Source organism: Lepus europaeus, chromosome 13, assembly GCF_033115175.1.
Source record: "Lepus europaeus isolate LE1 chromosome 13, mLepTim1.pri, whole genome shotgun sequence".
NCBI lineage: Eukaryota > Metazoa > Chordata > Mammalia > Lagomorpha > Leporidae > Lepus > Lepus europaeus.
This window is the reverse complement of record NC_084839.1, coordinates 30771038-30797212: the sequence shown is the minus strand read 5'-3', so window position 1 is coordinate 30797212 and position 26175 is coordinate 30771038.

The window sequence follows — 26175 nt, the reverse complement described above, 5'->3', positions numbered from 1 at the left end:
ATGACCGATTATTCCTCTAAAGTTCACATTTGTTACATGAGCCCATACTTTGGAACTTACTGAGAATTCTCTTCTTGAGGACAAAGAGATACCAATTCTTCATTGTAGACAGTCTGAAATAAGATGTGAGAAACGTTGTTTAGGGTCATAGAGTATCTTAGGTATGTGTGTTATATGAGAGTAACTCAGAAAGTTAATGAGAAAAAGTAAGTAAAAGGTAAGTTCATTTTGGTGTGAAAATTTTTGAAATCCATAGAGTTTTTCCATAGTACTTGTTTTTAATGAACTTTTTAAAAACCCCACAAATGCATGGATTTCACACATTTTTGCCTCAGGTTGGGCATTGTGATGCAGAAGGACAAGTCCTTGCTTGGGACACCATAGTCCACATTCAAGTGCCAGTTCAAGTCCCAGCTGCTGCTGCTACTCTTCCAATCCAGTTTTCTGCTAAAGCATCCCAGGAAACTAATTGATGATTATTTGCCTGGACTCCTGCCACCCAGAAGGAGTTCTAGACTCCTTCTTTAGTCTGGCCCGGCCCTGGCTGTTGCAGGCATTTGAGTAGTGAATCAGTGGATAAAAGAACTCCTTCTCTCTGTGTGTCCCTCTCTCTCTCTCTTTCCCTCTCTTTTTCTCTATGGTTCTCTGCCTCCCAAATAGGTGAAAAACAAACAAGTAAATATTTTTATAAAAAATTTGCACCAATATAACCTTACTTTGAATTGGATTTTTCCACAAATTTTTTTGAAGTTCCATTTTAAATAAAATCTCAGAGTACAGAATTGTCAAATTGTATTTTTAAATAAATATCAGAATAAATCAAGATTAGTAAATTTAATTTAAAAGTACAGAAGTTTGTACTTGACAGAATAGATTTGCTATAATTTAAAATGTTATTTAACATATCTAAGACATTCATTATATTCAGAAAAAAATAAGAACTTGAGTGTGCATTTGACCCACAATGTAGATAGCAGATTAAATCAATGTTAATGGCTCCATCAGAAGATGATGCTCTCTGTAATGTAGGGACTCAGGGAGGGTATATTGTACATTGAACACGTTAGAAGAGAGTACCATCAGCTAAAGAAACAGTGCAGTGGTAGGCATATCCCAGCAAAAAAATCAAAATAAATAAAACTTTTTTTTGAAAGTAGAGTATTTAACAGAAGAAACTATTCTCATCAGAGTGAAGCTCTTATCTAAGATGGCTATCAAACATTAAAAGAGTTACCATTGACTTAGAGCTGCTTATATGGTAGGCATTATACTAGGTACTTTATATTTCTCAACTCATTTCATCCTCATGGCAAATCAGGAAATTAGATAACATTGTGTTCCTTCTGCAGTCGAAGAACCTGAAGTTTAGAAAGATTTAGGTGATTGTCAATGGTAACAAAGGCAGCCTGACACAAAATGAAGAATAAAACCCAGGGCCATTCAAATACAAATTTAGTGCCAGTGCATTTACTTTAAGCTACATAAATGATCACAGTATCAGTATTCTGAGAAGTTGTGTAAGAGTTTCAAGTGAAAAAAAGTTACATCAGAAAGCAAAACTATTCATAAAGGAATAGTAAAAGCAAAATTGATTTAGGATGACCTAAGAATGAAATCTCATTATTTCTATGGTTTTGGAGTACCAGATTATAACCTTTTTATCTGAGTGCAAGAATGCATTCATGTATAAGCTCAAAATTTCCAAGTAATCAAAGGAAATGGCTTGTTACATTCTCATATTCAACAAAATCCTGGCTATATTTTAGTTGAAATTTGAAATATAATCAACCTTATGAAAACACAGCTTCATATGCTTCAGAAAAATATCAAGTACCATTTAAATATTTATTTATTTTCCTAAACAAGAAATTTGCTGACCTGAAATCTGATCTGGGAGACAATGCATGTATAAACCTTAGCTCATCAATGAAAAAGATTTGATGTGTACAGACCCTATCATGTTTATCAAAAAGAATATTTTAGATAATCAATAAAAGAATATTTTAGACATTCAAATTGATAAAATAGTATAAAATTATCTTATTAGAGAAAGTTGAGTTGCTTACTGTAGTAATAGTCATTACTAGCTTGAAATAATCTTAGAAATTCAAAAAAGAACACAAAAATTGGGGTACTTATGAGGGTCAAAGCCTGCTTTCATTTAAAGTATTTGTTTAGAATTGGAAAATTTTCATTACATAGTAATTAAGCATTAATGCACATAGCTAGCCAAGTTTTTAAGGAGAGTTCAAAAAATAGTCTCTAGAATCCAACAATCTTTCCATGACAGCTACTGGAGGGTTGAACAGTCTAATGTTCATTTGAAGGAATGTATATGAGTTCCTGTAAGAAATGGTCATAAATCGTAACTTTTCTCTTCCTCAGCAAGAGTTTCCCAAAGTAGTAAAATCAAGCTATTACAGTATTTTAGTGGACATTTAATTTTTTAAAAGATTTATTTATTTATTTATTTATTTATTATTTGAAAGGCAGAGTACAGAGAGGCAGAGACAGAGAGAGATCTTTCTTCCATTGGTTCAACCCCCAAAAGAGAGCAATGGAAGGAGCTGGGCCGATCCAAAGCCAAGAGCCTGGAGCTTCTTCCAGGTCTCCCACTTGGGTGCAGGGGGTCAAGCACTTGGGCCATCTTCCACTGCTTTCCCAGGCACATTAGCAGGGAGCTGGATCAGAAGTGAAGCAGATGGGACTCAAACTGACACCCATACGGGTGTCAGCATTGTAGGTGGTGGCTTTACCTGCTACACCACAGCACCAGTCCCTGGACATTTAATTTTAATATAAGAAAATTATTTTTGTTTTATTATTAATGTTTGCATAGTTCTGGGAAAACTTTGAAAAATAACTTTTTCCATGAAGTGCTATTGAGAAACTTTATAGTCACAGAATTTTCCATTAATTAACTCTGCTCATTGGTATCAATAATTATCTATTTTACTGATCTTTATGGTAAATATTTTTCTTACTTTCTCATCTGAAAACACTGTCTAGTATGGCAAGAGTTTCATTAAAAAGGCCCTTCTCCAGTGCCGTGGCACAGTAGGTTAATCCTCCACCCGCGGTTCAGGCATCCCATATAGGCGCCGGTTCTAGTCTCAGCTGCCTCTCTTCCAATCCAGCTTTCTGCTATGGCCTAGGAAAGCAGTAAAAGATGGCCCAAGTACCAGGAAGAAACGCCTGGCTCCTGGCTTCGGATCAGCGCAACTCTGGCAAGCAGCCATTTGAGGAGTGAACCAAGGGAAGGAAGACCTTTCTCTCCGTCTCTCCCTCTTCCTGTCTGCAACACTAACTCTCAAATAAAATAAATAAATCTAAAAAAAAAAAAAGTCCTTCTATGGGCATATATTTAATTCACCACTCTTTTATCCTATCAATAATACAAACAAAAGCATTTCTTCTACCACAGAACTAGCAAAAGGACAAAAGACATACCTTTTAAAATTTAGTTTATTTACTATATTAAAGTAGGGTGAGATCTTCCATTTGCTGGTTCTCTCTCCAAATAGCTGCAATTACCAGCAATGGGCCAGGCCAAAGTCAAGAGCCTGGAACTCCATCCTAGTTTCCCATGTGAGTGGCAGGGTCCAACTACTTGGGCCCTCTTCTACTGCCTTCTAGGCTCAATAGGGACCTGGATCAAAGTGAAGCAGCCAAGAGAAACCGTTGCTGTGCTATAGCATACCCATATTGCAAGAGGAGGCTTAACCAGTTGTGCCACAACACTCATCACCATATAATAAATCACTACAAATATACTGCACATCAGTTTAATTCATTTGCCTTCATTTAGTCTCAACTCAGTTGAAAATAAAAGTAAAGGGTTAATACGATAAGAACTATAAAAGACTATAAAAAGACATAACAGTAGAGGTAAAGGAAAAAGAATTTGTTTTACTATTTGTCTTGGTGTCAAGGAAGTGGTAGTTGAGCTAATTATTTTGAAAGATTTACAGAGTTACAGAGAGAGAGAGAAAGTCTTCCATTCCTTGGTTTACTCCCCAAATGGCTGCAGTGGCCAGACCTGGGCTGATCTGAAGCCTGGAGCTTCTTCTGGGTCTCCTACGTGGGTGCAGGGGCCAAAGGACTTCAGACATCTTCTACTGCTTTCCAAGGCCATAGCAGAGAGCTGGATTGGAAGTGGAGTAACTGGGACTTGAACTGCCATCCATATGGGATGCTGGCACTGCAGGTGGCAGCTTTACCTGCTGTGCCACAGCACCAGCTCCGAGCTATTTTTTTAAAATTTTTCTGTATTTGAAAGGCAGAGTGACAGAGATGGGGAGAGAGAAAGAGAGAGAAAGAGAAAGAGCCCACAGTAGCCAGGACTGGGTCAGCCTGAAGGCAGGATCCATCTGAGTCCCCCATCTGATACCAGGGACCAAAATAATTAAGCCATCACTCGCTGCCTCTCAGGATGAACATGAACAGGAATGCTGGATTAGAAGCAAAGCCAGGATTTTAAGCATGCACTCCAATACAGCACACAAGTCCCTAGAGGGTATCTTATCACTACACCAAATGCCCACCGCATGAGCTAATCTTGAAGAAGGTGGAGGGCTATCCTAAATAACAGAATATAAAGATTTATTGGCTAAATTTGGAGGACAATGATTAGAAAAGTTGAATAGATTGGGAAGCTCAGTTTGGCAAGACATTACAATTCCTTCTTTCTCTCCCCAAACTTAATCCCTCTTCTTGACTAGAACAAGAAAGTTCTTTAAAAAGCAACTCATTTCAATATGCTTATTTCAAAGATTGTTGTAATGGTGATGGAAAATTCAACCAAAAATGTAAACATCTTTTCTTGGTAGCATTAATATAAGTACAATCAATTATATGTGAAATACATCTGTCTTTTTCAACATAGGACATCTTTGGATAGTTAGTCCCTAGTACAGTGTGATGCATAGGATTTAAATCAGCTATTAAAAGACTACAAGAGGCCGGCGCCATGGCTCAACAGGCTAATCCTCCACCTAGTGGCGCTGGCACACCAGGTTCTAGTCCCGGTCGGGGTGCTGGATTCTGTCCCAGATGCCCCTCTTCCAGGCCAGCTCTTTGCTATGGCCCGGGAGTGCAGTGGAGGATGGCCCAAGTCCTTGGGCCCTGCACCCGCATGGGAGACCAGGAGAAGCACCTGGCTCCTGCCTTCGGATCATCGCGGTGTGCGGGCCACAGCATGCCGGCTGTGGCGGCCATTGGAGGGTGAACCAACGGCAAAAAGGAAGACCTTTCTCTCTGTCTCTCTCTCTGTCCACTCTGCCTGTCAAAAAAAATAAATAAATTAAAAAAAAAGAGACTACAAGAAATGCATGAGCTAACTTGATTTGGTTTATGGACTCAGAAAATACCAACTTTAGAAGATTTTCACTTTTCTATATTTATATCTCTGGCATATTTATTGTTTAGAATTCTAAGTCATTTTTTAAATACTAAAAACCTCTCTCCCTCAGCTATATCTAACTATGAAAGCATTCTTGAGCACCGTGAAATCACACATCTTCATATTTATATATATATATATATATTTTTTTTTTTTTTTTGACAGGCAGAGTGGACAGTGAGAGAGAGAGACAGAGAGAAAGGTATTATTTTCCATTGGTTTACCCCCAAATGGCCGCTGCAGCCGGCACACTGCACTGATCCAAAGCCAGGAGCCAGGTGCTTTTCCTGGTCTCCCATGCAGGTACAGGGCCCAAGCACTTGGGCCATCCTCCACTGCCCTCCCGGGCCACGGCAGAGAGCTGGCCTGGAAGAAGGGCAACCAGGACAGAATCCGGCGCCCTGACTGGGACTAGAACCTGGGGTGCCGGCGCCACAGGTGGAGGATTAACCTATTGAGCCGCGGTGCCGGCCCATATTTATATTGATAGCATATATTTTGAATTGCTTTTCTAATTCTACTTACTAGAATTTTTTCTTTGTTATTGCTGTAGCTTTTTTTTTCATTTTTTGTCTTAAGTTCTGCTATTCCTTCTTGTCTGAAGCTAAGTGGTTCCTACAAGGTTAAAACTCAACCTTTGCTTCAAAAGCACTAGCTCCACAATAGAAAATATACTTATTCTAGAAAAGACAAAGTAATTTAGAAGGGACAGATTTTTCATATTCAATGCTAAGTGTCCACTTCTTAATCTGGATGTTATCTTTTTTTAAAAAAAGATTTATTTATTTATTTGCAAGTCAAGAGTTACACAGAGAGAGGAGAGGCAGAGAGAGCGAGGTCTTCCATCCGATGGTTCACTCCCTAAATGGCCACAATGGCCGCAGCTGCCAATCCGAAGCCAGGAGCCAGGTGCTTCTTCCTAGTCTCCCATGTGGGTGCAGGTGCCCAAGGACTTGGGCCATGCTCTACTGCTCTCCCAGGCCACAGTAGATAGCTGGATTAGAAGTGGAGCAGCTGGGACTCAAACAGGCGCCCATATGGGATGCCGGCACTTCAGGCCAGGGCATTAACCCACTGCACCACAGCGTTGGTCCCCAAGGATGTTATCTTTTTAACCCCACCTATAAGATATCCATGTCTGACCTTCATTCAAAATCCATAACATTTATATAGTTAATTTTAAATTTTAAATATCGTTATGTTTTATATTCTTAATTAACATGCATGCATTGCTTCATCTCTGACTCCTTATTTCTGCAGTCTTTCAGGGATCATCTTTCTGATGTAGATACATGGAACACAGGGCATGTTGTTCCTCACTTCCACTTCTTGGAGGCTCTCACCAACATTCTGCTGCTCTTCCCCACTAGATGAGAGCAGACAGTTTCAGAAACCTCCACAAAGAATTGCAGCTTCCAATAGTGTTGCTTTTACAAAGAGATTTTTTTTGCCACCTATACATTTTACATAGAAAATCTTCCCTTTCTCTAATACAAATGTAAAGGTAGTTTGGAGGTTAAAAAAAGTTATCATGGATTGGAAGAATCAATATAATCAAAATATCCATACTACCAAAAGCAATGTATAGATTCAATGCTATCCCAATCAAAATACCAATGATATTCTTCAGAGATCTAGAAAAAAATGATGCTAAAATTCATATGGAAACACAAAAGACCCCAATTGGTAAAGCAAACTTACACTACAAAAACAAAGCTGGAGGCATCACAACACCAGATTTCAAAACATACTACAGGGTAGTTATAATCTAAACAACCAGGTAGTTATAATCAAAACATCCTGGTACTGGCACAAAAACAGACTTGTAGACCAATGGAACAGAATAGAAATTCCAGAAATCAATCCATGCATCTACAACCAACTTATCTTTAATAAAGGAGCTAAAATCAATCCCTGGAGCAAGAACAGTTTCTTTACCAAATGGTGCTGGGGAAACTGGATCTCTACATGAAGAAGTATGAAACTAGAACCTTAACTTACACCTTACACAAAAATCCACTCAAAATGAATCAAAAACCTAAATCTATGACCAAATATCATGAAATCATTAGAGAACACTGGGGAAGCTCTGCAAGACATTGGCGTAGGCAAAGAATTCTTGGAAAAGACTCCAGAAGCACAGGCAATCAAAGCCAAGATTGACAGTTGGGACATCAAGCCAAGAAGCTTCTGCACTGTGAAAGAAACTCTGCAAAGTAAAGGGGCAACTGACAGAAAGGGAAAAAAATGCTTGCAAACTGTGCACCTGATAAAACGTTAACATCCAGAATCTATAAAGAGCTCAAGAAAACAACAACAAAACAAACAATCCAGTTAAGTAATAGGCAAAAGACTTGAGCAGGCTTTTTTCAAGAGAAGAAATTCAAATGGCCAACAGACACTTGAGAAAATGCTCAGGATCACTAGCCATCATAGAAACACAAATCAAAACCTCAATGAGATTTTACCTCACCATAGTTAAAATGGCTCTCATATACAAATCAACAAACAATAAATGCTGGAGATGTGGGGTAAAAGATACCCTGGTCCACTGTTGGTCGGAATATAAACAGGTGAAACTACTGTGGAAGAAAGTATAGAGATACCTCAGAAAACTGAATATAGACCATATAATCCAGCCATCCCACTCCTGGGAATTTATTGAAACCAAAAGAAATCAGCATTTGAAAGAGTTATCTGTACCCCATTGTTCACTGCAGCACAATTCACAATAGCTAAGACAATGAATCAACTCAGATGTCCATCAACCGTTGAGTGGATAAATTATGGTGTATATACACTAAGGAGTAGTACTCAGTTGCAAAAGAGAAAAGAAAAAAAATTAAATCCTGTCTTTTGCAACAAGGTGGTCACAACTGGAAACCATTACAGTTCGTGAAATCAGCAAATCCCCAAAAGACAGATATGTTTTCCTTGATCCAATAGAGTACCTGAACTGTAGTGTATTGAAGTGAAATAGATATTCTGAGAATTTACAATCTCTTATAGCCCTTGTCTCTTCCATTGAGGAACAGTGTTTTCTTTTGTATCTTTCTCTTTATACTATTTGTTGAACTCTTTTACCTAGAGTAAGATTAATTATATGATCATTAAGAATACTGAAAATAGATCATTGTAAAAATTAAGAGTGAGAATCTAAAGAGGGGGAGGAAGTGTTGGAGTGTAGGCAGGAGGGAGGGTAGGGGTGAAAGTGCCACTATGTTACTAAGTCTGTGTATATTAAATATATGAAACTTGTATAACTTAAATAAAATATTAAAAGAAAAAAGTCAACAAATGATAGGCTCATGGGAAATGGAGAGCTAACCTCTGAGAACTAGAGGGGAGCCCATTTATTTGCAGTGCTTGGTTAGCAGCAGGTCCCTCTACTAATTAGTCCAGGGCCTTTCTCATCTCTCTTATTCTATTAAAGATAACAGTTTCTGTTGGGGTTTCACATTTGTCAAAAACATGGTTGGATGTGAAACATGAAAAAATGGAAACCACTATTATAATCATCTGCACAGATACCAATAAGGCACGGAGCCATGTTGTCATGCATTTGTCTGAATATATTTTGAAATTTGTCCTGTTGAGTTCCTTGTAATAAAATTTGGGGAGAGTGCTTTTTCTGCAAGTTGAGAAAATGTCTTTTATCTTCATTTTCATGTATTTCATTCATTAAAACTAAGGGTAGGCATTATGTTAATAGTTTATAAATATACTCATTGAATAATGTGTTTCTTTTACTTTAACAAATGAGTAAGCACCAATAATCTAGCTGGGCAATTGGACTAACTCTGTGAGAATCATACCTCAAGTCATAATTTAAAATCAGCAAGATGCAAACATGTTGCCTGAGAAATAGCATTTGTTTAGATGGAAAATATGGCAATTTGTTCTAGCAGAAATTCATGTGAAAGGGTCAATAAAAATAACTTCTGCTGCCTTTGGAAAGTCATTGTTTAAAGCTTTCTGCTAGGGAATGTTTATTTTTGTTCAGGTTGCCCACATCAGAATGGGACAGATGAGTGAGATCACAGGGAGGAGCATTCACTGCTTCATGCCAATGAAGCACGGGGTAGGGCACAGCGAGAGTTGCTGTGACAAAGTCAGTGGGTCTCTCTCGACACCAGGAAGGTTTTAGCAGTCGTGTTCCTGACTGAGATATTTCTTGAATGTCAGTGATACATACTTAGAATAAGAAAAAAAGAAAAGAATAATTAGAGAAGTATCATTTAGGTCTCTTGGAATAATAATTTTAACATTTAAGGGAAAAAATGAAGCCACGGCATCGAATATGACCTATTTGCACAAGATAACAAAGGAAGATGTGACTCTATTCCAAATGGAATTCTTCAGCCAATGCCAACTATACTATTTACTACTAGGTTTTCTAAGTTTGATTATATTGAGTTTTAAATATATATGTATAAATAATATAGTGAAATCTTACTTGAATTCAATTATATTTATCTTTTGACAGTGTAATAGGCATCAAATTTAATCCTAATGATCTCCTAAAACTATGATTTCTTTTGTCTTCCTAATTGTAGTGAATTTATTAAGCAGAGTGAGGGGACTGTCATCTCTTTATCCTTAAACAAAAAGTGTTCTCTTTCAATTTATTCATACTAGAGAAGAGAATATCAAATGATTGTTATTCACTATGTTAAGAAAAATCCTATTAAGTGATTCACATGAAAGAAGTAAAAACCCTGCTAACCATTTACTTTTTAAAGATTTATCTCTTACTAATAAGTAGTCCTAACCAAAGGACTATTGCTTCATATAAGGGTCATAACTTGTGAGATGGTCTTGTTGTCTGGCATACAGATGTCTCTTTCAATAATAACTAAGAGTTCTCCTAGTATCAGACCTTTGATGCTGAATGGAGCATTGTTTTTATATCAATTTTAAACAGAGTAATATTCAGGGTGAAACATAAATTCTCCTGCTCCCACAGAAAACCCATGGCAAATGGATTTTCTTGAGGTCAGTCCTACTCATGAACGTTCTGCTGCAATTTGCTTTGTGTTTCCAGTCCTATTTTTTATTCGTAGGAAATAAAATGGCAAAAATAAGCTGCCTTACAAAATAGTGTGAGGATCATGAAAGGTATACTATCGTGTTACTGAAGGACTGTTGGAAGGACATGTGTTTGCTGACTGATCCCTGAGGTAAAGTCAGCGTGTTTTCTGTTCTTTTCATCTCTACCAAGTCTTTCTTTTCAAATAGGTAGTTGTCTATACCTTATCTAACTTGCCCTGGCTGCTCAGAATCCCAACTCTAGCTTATGCAACACCAAGTCCCTTCTCTACATTAAGAATCTATTTCTTCAGATGAGCTCTAAGAGAAAGAGAGACTTCAAGTAGTGATGCACCTTTAGATTTATCTTCCCCTAACATTTCATTTTGTGTAGCAATTCTACAACAGCATACTCCAGGAATTTATTTGATTTCATCTAATGACTGAAAAGGATGTATCTCCAGTATATTGAGGCAAGATAATGCTCATGTTTTCCTTTTGAGTTTTAGCCACTGGTCTTAGTTCTATTCCATGAGAATAAAGCACTAAGTTTCCATGTTATAATACTGCATTTAATAATTTAAATTATTTAACATGTCTCCATATTAATTCCTTCATTTTCTAAGTTTTGATCATTCCTGTTAATTATGTTATTTTTTTAAAGATTTTTTTAAATTTATTTGAAAGAGTTACAGAGAGAGGGAGAGACACAGAGAGAGGTCTTCCATCCACTGGTTCACTCCCCAAACGGCTGCAATGGCCGGAGCTGCGCCGATCCAAAGCCAAGAGCCAGGAGTTTCTTCTGGGTCTCCCATATGAGTGCAGGGGCCCAAAGACTTGGGCCACTCTCTACTGCTTTCCCAGACCATAGCAGAGAGCTGGATTAGAAGAGGAGCAGCTGGGCCTAGATCCGGCGCCCATATGGGATGCCAGTGCTTCAAGCCAGGGCTTTAAGCCGCTGCATCACAGCACTGGCCGCATATTTATGTTATCTTATAACACTGAAGTTTTAATGGCACTATCCAAGAGATTAATTATTATGAAAATAATTCCAGGCATTCTACTTCATCATTGGCCCTTAAAAATTGCCATCCAGAATATAGAAATTAAAATATTTCAAAATGGTATCTAATCAGCAAGGTGAGCTACAAGTTGATGTGTTCTGTTGCACGCTTAGTGATTAGATACTGACAATGTGCTGTATATTTTTCTAAAAAGAGTAAAAAGAAAAGGCTAGATGAAAGGATTTTGAATGTTTTCAACAAAAGGATATAATAAATGTTGGAAGAGTTAGACATGTTTATCCTGATTGGACATTGTATAATGTATAGTGTGTGCACCAAAGCATCACATGACATCCCATAAATGTGTAAAATTTGTATATGTAAATTAAATTTTTAAACTATATGGTGCAGATACTGTGTCAAAGCAGGCTATGCTGCCACTTTGGATACCACAGTCCATATCCAATTGACTGGGTTCAAATCCTACTTCAGTTCAGATCCAGCTTCCTTCTAGTGTATACTCTGAGAGGCAGAGAATGATAACTGAAGTGCTCTGATCTCTGTCACCAACATAGGAGGTTCATTTGGAGCTCCTGGCTTCTGGCTTTGCCCTGGCATCAGCCTGGCAGTTGTAGGAATCTGATGAGTAAACCAGTAATGGAATATCACTCTTTCTCCAGCTCTCTCTCTCTCTCTCTCTCTGCTTTTCAAAAAGTAAATATTTATTTAAAATTAAGCATTTAAAAATATTACAAATATATTTTTCAAAAAAGTAAGGACAAATTACCCACTAAAAAGGGGCACAAGTTTTGAAAAGATACTTCACAAAATGTAAGACATAAATTAGCAATAAACATATGAATAAAGGCTTAAAGTTATTATTCATCAGAAAACAATACAAACATAAACCACAACAGACACCACTATACACACTTCAGAATGGCTAAAACTTCAAAGACTGACACCCAAAGGTGCTGCTGAGGACAAGGGGTAAATGTGAATCATACTAGTAAGTGGGAGTATAAATGGTACATGATTATGGAAAAACTGGCGGATTCTTCTAAAACCGAACATTCATGTACCTTAAGACAAAGAAAAATTTTTAAAACTTATGCAAGAATACTCATAGGAGTTTTATTAATACTAATCAAAATGTAGATACAGCTCAGGTGTCCCAAAAAGTGAGAATGGAAAAATTGCTGTACTTACTCATAAAATATTGTGCAATAGGAAAAATGTGTTGATATACACACCAACTAGATGGATCTTAAAAAACATGATGCTGAGTAGATCAAACTTTACACAAAAGAGTTCATACTGTATCTCATTTTTACAAAATTTAAAAATAGTCAAAACTAATTTATGGTAAATTAAGAAATATTTTAGCATTGTTGGTCTGTGGGGATGGGCACAGGTAATAACTGGGCATGACAGAATCTTCTTGATTGAGGGAAAGTTTAATATCTTGGTGGAGGCTAAAAGGTATTGGAATCTGTCCAAATTCAGCACATTTAAGATTTATGCACTTAGTGTATGTTTGGTGCAGGGGTTAAGATGCCACTTGAGACAACTACACCCTGTATCCAAGGGCCTGGGTTCAAGCTCCAGCTCTGAGCCTAATCTCAGTTGACTACTGGTATGAACTCTGGGAGGTAATCAGTTATGGCCCAAGTAGTTGGATCTCTACCATCCCAAAGGGAGATGTACATTGAGTTCCAGGCTCCTGGCTTCTGCTTGATTCAGATCCAACTGTTGCAAGCATTTAGGAAAAGAACTAATGGATAAGAGATTTCTTTCTCTTTCTTTCATTAAATAAAATGTAAAAAATAATTGTACATTCTGCTTACATAATTGGCACCTCAACAAATGTATACTAGTACTGAGCTATACTTAATAACATGCATGCTGATTTTTGCAGCAAGAAGGCAAATGAAACATTCAATTAATTTAGAAATGAATTAAAAATGGATTGATGTCTAGATAAAGACATGGAAGCATGGATTATTATATACTAGAACAAGTTTTGAAAAATGTTAATGATAATGCCTACATCATGCATATACAAGTGCTCATACAAAATGATTTCCATTTTGATGCTTGTTTGAAATTTTTCATAATGAAATGTCCGTAAGAAAATATTTTGGGCAATAAAATTTTGCTATATATTTCTTCTAAGAATTCCTTCTAAACCACGTTTTTCCCATTTTGTGCTTAAATGAAACATGTAGGATTTCACCTTTGTCTCAACAAGTTTCAGGTTGATATTTCAGCCTATCAAATAATTTTGCATCTTGGGGTTAACTTTAACTATTGAAGTTTATACAAAATTTTGTAATTTAAAGCATATCTAAAATATGAGAAAATTCTAAAGATAGAAGTCTGCCCAAAAATTTTATAAAAAATTGAACTAATCCTGCAGAAAAATGAATTTGATAAAACCCAATGTTCATTCATGATTTAAAAAATATTTAGCAAACCAAAGAAGCCAACTTCCTCAATTTTAGAAAGTTAATCTACGAAATAACAGATAGCATAGTTTTTACTTAATGGTTATAAACTAGATGTTTTCCTTTAAAATTAGGAATCTGGCCGGCACCGCGGCTCAATAGGCCTGTGGCGCTGGCACACCAGGTTCTAGTCCTGGTCTGGGCGCCAGATTCTGTCCCAGTTGCTCCTCTTCCAGGCCAGCTCTCTGCTGTGGCCCAGGAGTGCAGTGGAGGATGGCCCAAGTGCTTGGGCCCTGCACCCGCATGGGAGACCAGGAGGAAGCACCTGGCTCCTGGCTTCGGATCAGCACAATACGCTGGCTGCAGCACGCCGGCTGCGGAGGCCATTGGAGGGTGAACCAACGGCAAAAGGAAGACCTTTCTCTCTGTCTCTCTCTCTGTCCACTCTGCCTGTCAAAAAATAAAATTAAAAAAAAAAAAGATTAGGAATCATCAATTAATATCACATTGGACATCATGAATTCATTCAGATTGTATCTTTGTCCATGTCATGAGCTTATTATGACTGTATCAGCGTGCATTATTTTTCTAGCAATAGTGGTTGCTTGCACATGCCCTGGCTATGTTATTATATTTAGTATGCTTTATTATAAAAGGGTCACCCTAAAAATGGCAGCTAACTAAGGTCAGATGTGCAGTAATTTTCTTTTTATTCACTGAAATGAATGTATGATTAGAATGTAAGTTGACAATATGATGATACCACATATATTGACAGTGCCATGCCCTAATGAGCTGGCCACTGAGGTGGGAGTAAGGAAAAATATAGACTCCATATATTACATCCCACAGGCAAGCTGGATTCCTGGAATTTGGGACAGACAAATCTTATGGTTTTAAGATATAACCTTAGCAAACTGTCACATCAGAAAGTTATCAGAGGAGTTAGACTTGACAACCTATAGTAGTCCTCCTATGGGAAGTTTTAATATTATCTGAAAAGGCTGTGTCCCTTATTTTAATTATGATTTGAACACACTTGTAGCTGGCACTGATTCAAGGATTCTGTAGAATCCAATATATTTTGACATTAAATATCATTAGATATAATAAATGTTAACTAATTCACCTCTATAGCTGGTTATATCACTACATTTTCATATGGTTTTAAAGTAATGATGTTAATTATAGTAGCCGAAACCCCATATCCAATTCTTTTTCAGATCTGTGATGCAGTTTGAGTGTTCTTATTTTAATTCCACAATAACCCCTTTAGAAACTAATTATTGGTTCTTTTATAAATTAAAATGCATAGAAAATATAATTATCTGTAGAAGGTCAAGCAGCTAGACTAGCCAAGATCTTTTCTTCTCCATGGTATTAAGGAAAGCGCTGAGTTGCCACTGCTTTGAAAGATGACATTTCCTTGGCAGAGATACTTGTGACCATGCTCTACTCTGCCATCTTAACTGCATGCACAGTATGGCTCAAACACAGCTGCACCTCTGGGGAGTGAGGTGGTAATCTCAATTTCCTTCTGTGAAGTTTTGTTCTCCTATATACTTGGATCGGAAGTGACATCAAAAAGCTATGGTAGAAGACTGTCAGAAGCTTTGCAAAAATAACAATAGACAACAGAAATGAAAGGCAGAAAATACCTGAGATACTCATATATAAATCAAGTATTCTCTCTGTCATCCATGTTGAAAAGGATAATACGATTGCCTGTTTTGGTCCTGAACTTAGTCAAATATTTGAATAGTTTGTGCATATTATGTTTCTGCTGTGTGTGTGTGTGTGTGTGATTAGCAGCTTACAGATAACTCTAAATTCTTTGACTACCCATTGAGAGACAGCTTCTAAAATCACCTTCCCTTGATTTGAGGTAGATGTTGAAACCACTTGGAACAACAGAAGACAATATAAGTGATGCTATGCCAGGTAAGCATCCCTTCATATATCATGAAAGACATGCTCTTGGAATATTTGTTGGAGAGAAAGCAACTGCTGTGTAAGAAATTTGACGGGAGGGGCCAGCACTGTGGCATAGCAGGTAAAGCCGCCGCCTGCAATGTCAGCATCCCTATGGGCGCCGGTTTGTATCCCGGCTGCTCTTCTTCTGATCCAGCTCTCTACTATGGCCTGGGAAAGCAATAGAGGATGGACCAAGTCCTTGGGCCCCTGTACCCACGTGGGAGACCTGGAAGAAACTCATGGCTCCTGGCTTTGGATCCGCACAGCTCTGGCCGTTGCAGCCATCTGGGGAGTGAACCAGCAATGGAAGCCCTCTCTCTCTGTCTCTACCTCTCTCTGTAACTCTGTCTTTCAAATAAATAAAATAAATATTTATTTTAAAAAAAGACAAATTCTGGTTGGATCAAGTGCATCCCACATGCCTAGGTTCAAGTCCTGGCTCTGCTCTCTACTCCAGCTTCTTGCTAATGTGCCCCCTGGGAGCCAGCAACTACTCAAGTAGTTGAGTCCTTGTCACTCTCATATGAGAGACACAGCTATTGTGGGCATTTCAGGCATCAGGTGTATTGACAACAGGGAATGAAGATAGGCTGAAAATACAAAGAATGCTCAAGCCAGTTAGATCTTCTCTATAAAGTACCTTTTCCCCTACCTTGTTTAAATACCAAATAGAGATTTAATTCTCCTTTTTTTAAGATTTTATTTATTTATTTGAGAGGTAGAGTTACAGACAGTGAGAGGAAGAGACAGAGAGAATGATCTTCCATGCGCTGGTTCACTCCCCAAATGGCCACAACAGCCAGAGCTGCGCCAATCCGAAGCTAGGAGCTAGGAGTTTCTTCCAGGTCTCCCACGTGGGTGCAGGAGCCCAAGGACTTGGGCCATCTTCTACTGCTTTCCCATGCCACTGCAGAGAGCTGGATTGGAAGAGGAGCAGCCGGGACTAAAACCAGTGCCCATATGGGATGTCAGCACCGTAGGCGGACGATTAACCTACTGCGCCACTGTGCCAGCCTCGATAGATTTATTTTCTTCAAGGGGTTATAATAGAAGATCTTGAGTTTGGGGGACAGATTGATGGCAGGGACACCATAGCAATAACAGAGGGATAAGAGAACAGAAGCACACTCAATACTAAGACCCCAAGCCAGCTCCTTTTCTTCACTCAGCTTTCAGATAAGGCACCTAAGTCTATTCCATCCAGATAGGAAATTGGAAGGAATTCTTCAAGAAATTTTATCAATTCCAGGGTCACAACCTAAAACGACTCACTCTTCAAAGGAACAGTTGCCAGAAATCCCTCCACAGAAAAGTTCAGAGTGGGTATAACATACCCACCCCCAAGTCCCAACTGTTTTTACAGAGCCCACTGTTATATCTGAGCAGTCTAGGTTCACCAAGTTCAAACTATCTGAAATAGACAACAAATCAAACAAAAGCAATTTGAGAGAAAATATAATATGCAGAGAACAAAATAACATCTGTCAATAGCTTCTGAGAGGTAAGAGAAGAAATTACATTTAAAAAAAAAAATAAGGGTGACCAGCGTTGCGGCTCAATAGGCTAATCCTCTGCCTGCGGCACCAGCACACAGGGTTCTATTCCTGGTTGGGGCGCTGGATTCTGTCCCAGTTGACCCTCTTCCAGGCCAGCTCTCTGCTGTGGCCTGGGAGGGCAGTGGAGGATGGCCCAAGTCATTGGGCCCTGCGCCTGCATGGGAGACCAGGAGAAGCATCTGGCTCCTGCCTTTGGATCAGCACGATGTGCCAGGCACAGCGTGCCGGCTGCGGTAGCCATTGGAGGGTGAACCAAAGGCAAAAAGGAAGACCTTTCTCTTTGTCTCTCTCTCTCTCACTGTCCACTCTGCCTGTCAAAAAAAATAATAAGGCAAAGCAATTCTTTTCAGGGGAGGTATGAAAGACAGAACCATTGGTGACAATATCAACAGACAAGGTTATAGGGAATCCCAGAAGACACAGATTATGGTTGGGTGTGGTCAGTTTCACTCTCCTGACTCCCAGCAGCAGGACCTAGGAAGAAAGGGCAATTGTGTGGCAGGAGCAGCAAGAAACAAAATGGAACCAAAAATGGAACCCAAAGTAGGCAACACATTCTTCCAAGGCAGCAGAATGCTGAAGATCATGCCTGGACATTGGTTTTGAGAACAGCTAGATGAAAGAGAAGACAGCCCCACAGTCTCCAAGTCATGGAAAAGTACACAAACCCTGATGACTTGCAAAGATCAAAAGGGTTGTGTCAGTCTACATATTGAAGGACCTCAGAAATAACAGCAAATATATCATAAAACCCTTGCAAGACAGACCTGAGAAAGAAAAAAGAAATTGCTAGGGAAAGATATCTAATTGACCACACTATGGCAGACATGCCCATAAGAAGGTCTATGTTGTAGAGGAGAAGGAATCAGAGAAAGCAGATATGAAAAATGTTCTGCAACAATTACATATCAGGACAACTTCTTGAGATGAGAGCACCAACCCCAAATGCAAAGCCTGAGGCACTGGACAGGGCAGGAAACCTTATAGATCTGGGCCTACCTCTGATTCATAAGCAGCCTCCAGAAGGCTATAATCTAATCAACAGGAAGGGAACACTGCAGTTTTACCAATAAACACACAGAGAACTCGCTGATAATCCATCATTAGAAATAGTTCATAAGAAATATTCTCAAGTGAATGTATCCATTTGGCCAGAGACCAAGTCCATTGACCCAACATCCATGACATTATATGGTCCCTGACTAGTTGGGTTGGTAGGTTAGAAGGTTAGAATTTACATCAATGGATTCTTCACATCAGTTCTACCACTTTCAATCTGTTTGATTTTGGATCTGCCTTCTTTCTCATCTATAAAACAGAGACAATATAATAGAGCATTCCCATAGATATTTTGTGAAGATTGAGTAAAATTAGAACATTTAGAATAAGTCTGGAAAGTCATGTGCATTTGATAAATATTTGCCAGTGTCATAATAATCAAACTATTATCTAGTTGTTCAGTCATGAAATGCTATACTTTATCAGCCTCTGTCACAGTGGTTAAAAATATTTGAATCATGTAATGAATGAATATAAGTGCATTCATAAAACTAAAAGAGATCCCAGAATCAGTACAAAAATCTTTGAGACCTGGGCTTTCACCTCTCTGATCCCAAGGCTGCAAAAGCATCTGACACACATTAGGTACTTAGTGAATTCATGCTGAATGAGAAGCGAAGAGCTATCATTAGTCTTAGAGAAATGATTCAAAGTCCATGTCTGTATTATTATGTTTTTGTTGCCATAAAGAAATATCTGAGGCAGGTTAACTTTGTAAAGAAAAGATTCAAGGGCATGATGCCAGCACCGGTTCAGCTCTGGTGAGGAATGCACGATGATGGTGTCACAAGGGCAGGAGTATCTGTGGGATCCGGCAATCACATGGCCAGACCAGAAACCAGAGACAGATGGAGGCCTCACAATCCCTTCCAAAGGTATGGCCCAACTGACTATAGGACCCCTTGGGAGGTCCCCACCTCTTAAAGGTCCTACCATAGCTCATACTGCCACATTGAGGACAAACTCCCAACACAGGAAGCTTTGGAGACAAAGAACAACTAAATTATGGCAATTTCCAATAATCAGTGTTTTAATATTGCCAGCTCCCTTACCATTATTATGTATGATAAAGTATAAATTTTTATTTTATTGTTTTAATTTTCTACACAAATATATCATGAATACATTATAACTGTACAAGAAAATACAATGTTTTTAGTTCAGAAAGATAAGTGGAAAGGAGACATATATTTTTAAAAATTAAAATAATATTGCTCTTAATATTAAAATACAGCTTATTTACTCAAAGCTAAGAAAAAATACATATTATCTATGTAATTGAAAATACTAAAGAGTGAAAATATCACATTTGGCATCCTGTCACTCAACATTCCACCAGGAATAATTGACTCCTCTTTTTTTCCCTTATTAAAAGGATATAGATCTCAGACAATACCTTTTTTCTACACCATGTGAAACTGAAACTGAGCCCCCAAACAGGGCCTGGAATGCAAATGCCAGATGCCTTCAGGTCCTCATTTTGCACGGTCTTCTAAACTCCCTCCCTTAGTGGAAAGTTTTCTTGCCCTGCTGTCATGTTCACAAATGAACTCTCATGAGAACTACTCACTGAATTAGGGGAGCGGTGCAGCTGACCCTACAAGTTTCCTTATCACTGTACACACGAGGTCATTTGTTTGCCCTATTGCTAACATTTGGATGTTCAGTCTTGTTTTGTGGGACTTCTTTTCCAGGAACCCTGAGTCCTGAGCAAATAGTAACTGCTATCTGCTTGTAGCCTCCAGACTAACCAGAGTCCACTTGGCCATCACCAAAATTTCCTAAAGAACACGACATCAGCAAACAACTGAAGGAGGGCCGCCAGCAGTGCAGACCAACCAGGGATCTGGACACGCACTGAACAAGTATTTCTCAGCCCCAACTCCGACTACCCCTAACCTCTCAGGGAGCCCATGAATTCAGTGACAACCACATAGCTCCTTGCTCTGTGCTTTCCAATAAACACCTACTTTCTTTCACCACTCCAGTGCCAGAAATTGGCTTGCTGCACGTTTTGCAAGTGGATTCTGTGTTGGGAATTCTGTAGCAATTCCTCCATTCAATTTTGGGAGTGTATAATGATAAAACTTGCAAGGAATGCTCCTCTGACTTGTGACAAAAACATGTTGTAGTGCAATAAAGTATAAGTCCACAAGACCTCCAACTTTAGGGTAATATTGTAAATGTTTAACTGATTCTGTCTGGGGATTGACCAAAGAGAAAAGATACTGGCTATCAACAACCTGTTCAATTTACAGGGCTTTCAGATGACTATCAGTCAGATCTGACCTTCATTGTTTTAAAAATGCACATTTATATCATTTTAAAACATATGCATAAAATTTGCAAGGTATATTTATTGTTCTTTTCAGGAAACATACAAGTGTGTTCTGCAAACCACTCAAAGTAAACAGTAACACAATATTCATGTCATTCTACTGTGCCACTTTCCCATGAAAAACTTAATGGACTACAGTGAGTCCTTAATCATTTGGAATAACAAAAATACAGTGTTGGGACTAGAACAGCATACAACATGTGCTGTGCACAAATGCAATATGTTCATTCTTTCAATGATTTTATTTTCCCCATGGAGCACATAAACACCTTTCACAAGTCTTTGTCAGCTAGATTATTAATTTTTGTTTTAAATTCCAGTGTAGTTTCCTTTCATCTTAAAAACACCTTTGCTTCTGCATATTCCCCTGGGAGGAATTATTATGATTTTTTTTCCGATAGCATTTCCTTGACATTACACTCTTGGGAGGAGATTTTTCCGATTGATTTCTATGATATTCATTCCTCATGTGTTTTCTTGATATTCTTTTTGTGTCTGCATTTTTCCTTTCAATTGCATGGAACCCTGTGATATCACAGTCGTAGGAAATCTTCCCTCTGTTACCTAGTTTTCAATTATTTTGATTTAATCTGAGAGTCAAAATGTAGTTTTCTCATTGAAGAAATTTCTCATTTTATCATTAGTGGTCGAGAACTGTTCCAGACTTGTGAGTACATTCAAATGTAGTTAATGCTGAGGCTGTCTTCGCTGCATTTTCTGTTTTTCTTCCAGTGGTAACACTTCTCAGGATTCGTAAGACTCCCCTGCTTACAATGTGATTGGAGAACACTTTAGGCTTTTTCTGTGGGCTTTTTCCCTGACAGGGGATTAACCATGAAGGATGCAGCAACAGGGGGCCCTGCAGGCACAGTCTAGCATTGCACAAAAGTGAATACAATATACATGTGAATACAATATACATGTGAATACAATATACATGCCCCTTTTATCTCTCCTTCCCAGAGAAGGACTGCCACTCACCTCCTACAATGACTCTGATTTCTGGTATGGGAAAAGCCAAATGATTTGACCCTGCCTTTTCCTCCGTGGTTCCACTTTGTGGAGTTCACTGTGGCTGGATTGTTAGGGCATAAACCTGGAAAGAGCAGCCTGGGGCTCTCAATGGCTTCAAGGGGTCCTGAGTGTTCAAAATGAGGCTAAATCTGTAACAAGCTATGTGTTCAGTTTGTAACCTCTAATTCTATAAGACCACTATCCATAAAGAAAAATCAGTAATAACAAAAATCAATGTAATATTTATTTAATTTTTGACAGGCAGAGTTAGACAGTGAGAGAGAGAGACAGAGAGAAAGGTCTTCCTTTTCGGTTGGTTCACCTCCCAAGTGGCCGCTATGGCCGGCGTGTTGCGGCCAGCATGCTGCGCCGATCTGAAGCCAGGAGCCAGGTGCTTCCTCCTGGTCTCCCATGCAGATGCAGGGCCCAAGGACCTGGGCCATCCTCCACTGCACTCCCAGGCCACAGCAGAGAGCTGGACTGGAAGAGGAGCAACTGGGACAGAATCCGGCGCCCCGACCGGGACTAGAACCCGGGGTGCCGGCGCCGCAGGCAGAGGATTAGCCTAGTGAGCCACGGCGCCAGCCAAAAATCAATGTAATAAACCAGAATTTCCTTCATGTTGTTTCTCGTCCTTTCAATGAGACGAAATTATTCAATGAATAGTTAACCTTTACTGACACTTAAGGTGGAAAAATATAAAAAAAAACAGGACATACAGATGTTTGCATTGACATTAGGTTCACATCTAATCATCAGGGTTACCAACATTCCTTTACCCTGTTTGATGTGAAGGGTGGTAGTTTATCATTTACAAAGAAATATTAAAACCAGAAAAAAAATAGAAATGTAACCTGTGGACCATTCTAAGAATAGCTAATTAGGAAACATGAACTATACTAGACTACAAAATGATAAAGAAAATGATTAAAAGGAGGGACATATTTTGAATAAAATTTATAAAAGAATTTCCTGCTGCAAATAGACATAAGGGACAGATACAAAACAATGAAAATAGATCATATCCAGTCAACTTTCCAAAAACCATAGTGTCTATATAGCACTAGCATTTGGGTACCTAATTGGAATTAAGCATGCTATCAGACCCACTAACAAAAGCTGAGTTTGACTATTAACTCTGCCCTCTAGCACCTCTTGAATACATTTTTCTTTCCAATAAAATGAAAGAATTTAATGAGTGTTAAGTTTGTTGAAAACATTTTTAAAGTGCTATTTAAAGTATACAAATATGAACAGCAGGAATTATTGTAGTGCCATTAAGGGATGAATGAGAAACAAGTAGAAACCTTGTTCATCTACTAATAGTCACTTACAGACTGAATTTGTAGTACAGCAGTGAATTATGAACTATCTTCAGTCTGTTTCTGGCTTAATTTCATGTGTATAATGATTGTCCTCTTTTTTGAAAAGTGTAAGCTTATAGATCATCACCCTTTGCGCTTCCTATTCCCTACCACACATAACAAGGTAGTTGAGGTTAGTGGAAAGTGTATGAATACAAAGTCAGAATCTCTTGAAGTGAAACCCTAGTTCTGCCACCTCCTATTTGTGGGACATCAAACATACCAAATAACTTCTTTGAAGCTGAAATGTTTCATCTGTGAAATGAGCAAAACAACACCCGCTCATGAAATTGCTGTAAAGATCTAACTTATAACTTATACATGGCACCTGGCAGAGTATGTGGCACAGGGTGGGATTTCTATTTCCTCTATTTTTAAAATTTCAAGTTCCTATAACCCAATCTTACGCAGATGACATTTGTAGACATGAATAATTTGAGTTGGAAAGAATTCTACCATCAAAGGGTCCTCAGCTTGGGAGTAGTGTTTGGTTAGAGGTTACGATGCCTGTTGTGACACTGTTGAGACACTCATGTCCCACGTTAGAGTCCTGGGTTTGAGACCTGGCTCTTGCTCCTGACGCCAGCCTACTGTTATGCAGACTCTGGGAGGAAGCAAGGATGGCTCAAGTATTTAGCTCCTGCCACTCATGCAGGAGACCTGGATTGAGTTCCTGCCCCTCAGGCTTCAGAACTCCCTTGCAGGCATTGGGGAGTTTCCAGCAGATAAGAGCTCACTTTCTCTTACCTCCCCCCACCAAATAAACAAACAAACAAATAAGTGTATCATCAGACAAACCTTCAGAGGCAATTCATTCCTTCCAAAATTGGCTTTCAAGGTTTTACCTTATGAAACACTTCTGCTTACTCTGCTTACTTTACTTAACAAGAAAATTACCATTCTGTCTCTCATAATCCAAAGAAGTAAAAAAAAAAAAAAAAAAAAAAAAACCTTCCAGCTTAACTATTGTTAAGCTCAAACTTATACTGCCTTCCTCATCTACTGAGTCTCCACAGATGGATTTCATTGTCCGGTCAAGTGTTGGTGATTGCTTATTATCTGAGAACAGACCTTTCATTTGAACCTTGCTGTGCATCTCCGGTGTTTCTTGCTACCATTTTCCCCTCAACAACTATCAAATGGTCCTTATTGAGGGTTAAAATCATGTTCTCTCTATTCCTGTGATATTTTCTTCTCTGGTTGTCCCCATCTTGACTTTTCTGACTCTGAAATCTAACTTATTATCTGCACTATTAACTTTGTACTCCCCTTGCATAATAACTTAACCATTATTATTCAGGGTGGAGTTCTGTGCTTCATGTATCGTATCTTCTATGACCATGTAAAATTGTGCTTTGGATCCTCTATTTTGTGGGTTACTTAAGTAAATTAGAAACAAAGACAAATTCCACAGAAAATATCCCAAAGTTCTGTAACCTGACATTAGTCATCCAGGGGTCTCTGCTCCTGTGATCTGATTCCATTATCATGAGGAAGAGAATTGCACTTCCTTCTGTATTATGCACTTATCCCATTTAGCCACAAGGTGGTTTTCTGTTGCTTGCTTGGCTGCTCCTGTTATTTATCTGGAACGTCAGCCAGTGCTGGCAGGAACTTGTCTCTTGATGAGAGACACAGGAGCAGACAAGATCCTCAACTGCAGTTACACAGGCACTTGTGCTATCCATACAGTATTTATTCTGTTTTTTTCCAAAGGAGTACCTTTCATTCCCAAGGATGTAAATCTGACCCCCTTCCCCTGAAATAAAACGCTATTAAACAGGAAGAAGAAAGATAAAATGGCAGCTGTGATGAAGTGAAGTGATAAATGCACAAAATCTTCAGCATCAGCCAGGTGAGGATAAGGACAAATTTTAGAGGTGACAGGAAGCAAAATCAGTGTATGATGGGCAAAGAAGGTAGGCTTATTCAGGGAAGTTACCATCCTTCAAACATTTTTGAAAATACTAGGCTCTTCCTAAACATATAAAGCTGTAAGGAAAGCAGCTTCACTGAAGTAGATTATTTCCCCTAAAGACAAAACCTCCAGCCATATTTGTACCATCGTATTTCCTGAACTTTTTATCTGCTGATAAAATGTGCTTTCTGGGTGAGCATTTGGTGCAGCACTTAGGACACCACACCCCAGATATCAGTCCCTAGGTTCAAGCATTGGTTCAGCTCCCAATTCCAGCTCCCTGCAACTGATGTGCACCCTGGGGGCAGTATGTAATGGAACAAGTAGTAGAGTCCCTGCTACCCACTGGAAGACCCTGATTGAATTTCTGGCTCTGAGCTTCTATTTTTGTTTGTTTAAGATTTTATTTATTTGAGAGGTAGAGTTACAGACAGAGAAGGAAAGACAGAAAAGTCTTCCATCTACTGGTTCACTCTGCAAATGGTCACAATGGCCAGAGCTGGGCTGATCTGAAGCCGGGAGCCAGGAGCCTCCTCTGGGTCTCTCACGTGGGTGCAGGGGCCCTGGCACTTGGGCCATCTTCTACTACTTTCCCAGGTCATAAACAGAGAGCTGGATTGGAAGAGGAGCAGCTGGGACATGAACCAGTGCCCATATGGGATGCCGGCGCTGTAGGCAGAGGCTTAGCCTACACAGCACCACAGCACCAGCCCCTGGCCTGGCCTAATCCTTCATCTCTATATTTCCTTTCCCTTTCCCTTTCCCTTTCAGATATGTGGTTTTATTTTTTAATGGCACTTGCTATTTTGGAGGCTTATCATGATTCTTATGGCAACTTGACATGAATGAAACTATAATAAGCTTCATCAGGTTCTATATCTGGGGGAGACATTGGGAATGCCTGGAGATGTCTGAGTCAACATCCAGTATGTACCACGCCTGAATGAAAAAGATTTTTCTAATGTACCTATTTGAATACTTTTGTTATTTCCTGCAATTTTTGTCCCACAACTTATCTCCAGTGACAAGAGGGATCATGTCAGGCAGGGTTCACAAAAATAATGTTGTTAAA